The sequence below is a fragment of the Carlito syrichta genome, unplaced genomic scaffold (assembly GCF_000164805.1).
Source record: "Carlito syrichta isolate Samal-C Ts95f unplaced genomic scaffold, Tarsius_syrichta-2.0.1 Scaffold314605, whole genome shotgun sequence".
Taxonomy (NCBI): Eukaryota; Metazoa; Chordata; class Mammalia; order Primates; family Tarsiidae; genus Carlito; species Carlito syrichta.
In genome coordinates, this window is record NW_007258701.1 from 301585 (window position 1) to 306815 (window position 5231).

The following is a 5231-nucleotide window of genomic DNA, read 5'->3' on the forward strand; positions in this document are numbered from 1 at the left end:
AACCCAGGCTGGAGTGCAGGGGCACGCTCACAGCCACCCCAGCGTCAACCTGTTGGGCTCAGGAGATCCTTCCACCTCAGCCTTCCAAGTAGCTGGAACTACAGGTGCGCACTACCATGCATGGCTTATTTTTTGAATTATTCTAGAGACGAGGTCTTGCCGAGTTGCCTAGGCTGGTCTCAAATCCCTGGACTCAGGCAATTCTTTCGCCTCTGCTTCCCAAAGTACTGAAATTATAGGCATGCGCCACCATGCCCAGCCATAGTGATATAATTTTATTTAATTTTTTAATTTTTTGTTTTTTTGAGTTGGAGTTTCACTCTGTCACCCAGGCTGGAGTGCAGGGGCACATTCACGGTCACCACAGCCTCGACCTGCTGGGCTCAGGCAATTCTTCTGCCTCAGCCTTCCAAGTAGCTGGAACCACAGGCACGTGCTACCATGGCTGGCTTACTTTTTTATTTATTGTAGAGATGAGATCTCACCAAGTTGGTCACCTAAGCCTCCCAAAGTGCTGGGATTATAGGCATGAGCCACCGCATCTGGCCTGAAAGTCTTCTTAAAAAAGGAGAATAGGCTGAGCATGGTGGTACACGCTTGTAATCCCAGCATTTGGGAGGCCAAGGCAGGATAATTGCTTGATCCCAGGAACTGGAGACCAGTGTAGGCAACATAGTGAGACCTCGTTTCTACAGAAATTTTTTTAAAAATCAAAAAATTAGCTGGGTGTGGTGGTACTTGGGATGCTGAAGCAGAAGGATCAACTGAGCCCAGGAGTTTAAGGTTGCAGGGAGTTGTGATTGTGCACTGCACTCCAGCCTGGGTAACAGAGCGAGGCAGACAGTTAGAAAGAAAGAAAGAAAGAAAGAAAGAAAGAAAGAAAGAAAGAAAGAAAGGAAGGAAGGAAGGAAGGAAGGAAGGAAGGAAGGAAGGAAGGAAGAAAGAAAGGAAGAAGGAAGGAAGGAAGGAAGGAAGGAAGGAAGGAAAGAGAGAGAAAGAAAGAACACACCCTGGAATACAATTTAGATATCCTTGTTCATATTTTCAGAACTCATCTCTGTTAACAGTAATAGTCAGCACTGGCTTTTTTTAAACTATTTCATTTGGGCCAGGCTCGGTGGCTCAACCTGTAAACCCAGTACTTTGGGAAGCCAAGGCGAGTGGATTGCCTGAGTCTGCAGGTTCAAGATCAGCCTGGGCAACTTGGCGAGACCTCATCTCTACAATAAATCAAGAAATTAGCCGGGCATGGTGGCACATGCTTGTGGTTCCAGCTACTTGGAAGACTGAGGTGGAAGGATCACCTGAGCCTAGCAGGTCGAGGCTGCAGTGGCCGTGAGTGTGCCCCTGCACTCCAGCCTGGGAGACAGAGTGAGACTCCAATTCAAATTATATATATATATATAAAAAAAACTTTCAGTGTCTTTAGGAAAATAAGTTATGAGTTTTTCACATCTGCTTAACATTATAGATACCAATAAATTCAGAAAATATGATTAAAGAAAAATTCTACCTCATTGACTTCCTGACTATAAAACTTTGGACAAGGTATTAAACTTCTCTCTGCCTCTGTTTTCTCAACTGTTAAATAGGACAATAATCCCTATTCACAAGATTATTTTGAAGAAATCATTCTATGTTTTTGGTTTTACTTACTTATTTTAGAGAAGGGCCTCACTCTGTCACCAAGGCTGGAGTGCAGTGGCACCATCATGGCTCACTGCAGTCTTGAAGTCCTGGGCTCAAGTGATCTCCCACATCCGTCTCCTGAGTAGTAGCTGGGACTATAGGTGCACACCACCATGCTGGGCTCTCATTTTGAGACAGAGCGCTAAGCTCAAAGTCTGGCCCATAGTAAATGCTACATATTCCAACCTCACAGGTGAAGAAATTGAGGCCCACAGAGTTTGCACACCATCATTCAGGGAGTGGGAGAATCTACATTTCTTTAATATTTTAAAAATTACAGCTTCACTTAAATAAAGTGCACACATTTTAAGAGTATGCTTGGCTGGGTGTGGTGGCTCACGACTGTAATCCCAGCACTTTGGGAGGCTGAGGCGAGAGGATTACCTGAGTCCAGGGATTTGAGACCAGCCTGGGAAACTTGGCAAGACCTTGTCTCTACACTAAATCAAAAAATTAGCCAGGCATGGTGGGCTTGTGGTTCCAGCTACTTGGAAGGCTGAAGTGGAAGGATCACCTGAGCTCATGAGATTGAGGCTACGGTAGCCATGAGCATGCCACTGCACTCCAGCCTGGGTGACAGTAAGACTCCAACTCAAAAAAAAAAAAAAAAAAAAGAGAGAGAGAGAGAGAGAGTATGCCTGGAGAATGTTTACATATGTATATATGTATACACATGATCAAAATCCATGCATTCCCAATACCTCAGAAGGTGCCCTGTGGCCTCCTCCCAGTCACCATCTCCAAGTTGAATACTGTTCTGATTTTTCACTGTAGATATTTGCCTGCTCTAAATTTTATGTAAATGGAGCCATGTATGCAATGTGTTTATTTGATTATATGTGGAATCCGAATTTGAAGTCCTGATACTCCCACCATAAAAATTGCCATCTTTAACTATTATCCTATGCCACCTTTTAAAGTAATAAATACTTAGGGCTGCTTATTTTATTTTATTTTATTTATTTATTATAAAGATGTAGGGTACAATTCAGGGTTAGGTATACAAACACTGATCATGCAGGTACCCTTGTTGATGAGGTATGCCCCTCCCATCCCTAGCGGTTTTCCCCAACTGCCAGTCCCACCCCCCTTCCCCTGACAGTTTTCTGCTACTGCCAGTTGCTTTCTTATAGCATTATAATTGTTCAACGTCACCTTATGAGTGAGAACATATGGAACTCAGTTCTTTGTTTCTGTGATAAATCACTGAGTATGATCCGATTCCAAATCCATCCAATTTGCTGCAAAGTCTATATATTTGTCCTTCTTTATGGCTGCATAATATTCCATTGTATATATGTACCACATTTTTTTATCCAGTCCAGCTTTGATGGACAACACGGTTGGTTCCATGTTTTTGCTGTTGTGACTAGAGCTGCAACAAACATACGTGTGCAGGTATCTTTTTCAAAGAATAATTGGAGTTCCTCCAGGTATATTCCCAATAGGTCGATTTCTAGTTCCTTCAGAAATCACCATACTGTCTTCCATAGAGGTTGTATTACTCTGCATTCCCACCAGCAGTGTAGTAGTGTTCCTTTTTACTCCACATCCTCGCCAGCATCTGTTGTTGTTTGTTTTATTAATGATGGCCATTCTTACAGGGGTTAGGTGGTATCTCAATGTGGTTTTGATTTGCATTTCTCTGATGATGAGTGAGGCTGAGCACTTTTTCATGTGTCTGTTGGCTGCCCGTATATCTTCTTCTGAGAAGTGTCTATTCATGTCTTTTGCCCACTTTTTAAAGGGGCTGTTTGGTTTTTTCTTTTCGGTGCATTTGAGTTCCTTGCAGATCCTAGATGTTAGGCCTTTGTCAGATATACAGTTGGCAAATATTTTTTCCCAGTCTGTGGGTTGTCTCCCTGCTCTCTTGATGGTTTCTTTGGCTTTGCAGAAGCTTGTCAGTTTAATAAGGTTCCACTTGTCTATCTTATCTCTTATGGCCTGGGCACTTTGGGTTTTGATCAGGAATTGGTTGCCAGTTCCAACCTCCATAAGAGTGCTTCCTGCATTTTCTAATGTTCTTACAGTTTGAGGTTTTACGTTTAGGTCTTTGGTCCATTTAGAGTTAATTTTTGTGTATGGTGATAGGTAGGGCTGTTTCAGTCTTCTGCACGTGATCAGCCAGTTTTCCCAGCACCATGAATAGGTTCTCCTCTCCCCAGTGGTTGTTTTTGGAGGCTTTGTCAAAGATGAGTTGGTTGAGGAATTGAGGTTTTGCTTCTGGAATCTCTATCTTGTTCCATTGGTCTATGTGCCTGTTCTTGTACCAATACCAGGCTGTTTTGATTACTGTAGCCTTATAGTAACGTTTGAAGTCTGGAAGTGTGCCTGTAATCCAAGCACTTTGGGAGGCCAAGGCAGGAGAACTGCTTGAGCCCAGGAGTTTGAGATCAACCTGGGCAACATAGTGGGAGACCCTGTCTCTATAAAAACAATAAACAAACAAGCAAACCAAAAGCCGCTGTGGTGGTGCACCCCTGTAGTCCTAGCTACTGGGGAGGCTGAGGTGGAAGGATGGCCTGAGTCATGGAGGTCAAGGCTGCGGGGAGCCGTGGTGGTGCCACTGCACTCTAGCCTGGGCGGCAGGGTGAGACCCCAAGTCTCAAAAACAGAAAACAAAACCAAAAACATTTTGTCTGGCAGAGACGAGGTCTCGCCACGTTGCCCAGGCCAGGCTGCTCTCATCTTCCCTCCCCTTCCTCTTCCTTCCGCGCAGGTCCTGAAATGTAGCTGTCCCTCCAGCCACTAACGAGCGACCATTGGCCAGTTCTACCTCACCAGGCGCTTCCGATAGGGCGAATGTGTCCACGGCTTGGCCAATGGGAGGACGGCATCTTTCGGCCCGTCCACCAATGGGAGGCCGGTCCTCCTTTCCTCGCCAACGGCCTCGGCAGCGCGCGGCCTCGTGCCCTCGCGGTTCGACACCCTCCTTGGGGCCCGCGGGGGCCCCTTGGGAGCCACTGGGGGGAGGCAGGATGGCGATGGGGGGCCCCGATGGCCCACACCCCGCCTGGGCCTTCTCCACTCTCCCCCCCCTCCGGAGCGGAGGGGAGGGCATGCCTTTCCTGACCAAGATACCATAGATGTAAATATACGGGTTTTCAGGTTTCCTTCTTTTACGTGTTTCGTTTTCTTTTTTAACGGGGCAACGAACCCTTTGGCTTTTTCTTCTTCAGGAAATGTCGTGTTAAGATTTCAAGATTTTTGACAAGTCGAACACCTCCTTCCCTTCCTTTGTTCAAATTTTGGGCGCTGAGTAGAAACATCAGTCTCCTTCTCTAGCCTCTTACCTTGCTCTTCAGAGGTGAGGCCGGGTGAGAAGTTGGAGGACCTAGGAGGAAGGGGGGAGTGACATGAAGAGCTCGTGGAGGGGTGTGAAGTGGGACAGGGTGGAGTTAAGAAAGAGCAGGCGCATCATTTAGGGGAGGAGAAAGAGAAGGATTTTTATTTTTATTTTTTTTGAGTTGGAGTCTCACTCGGTCGCCCAGACTGGAGTGCAGTGGCCGCTCCCAGCTACCGCAGCCTCGACCTGCTGGGCT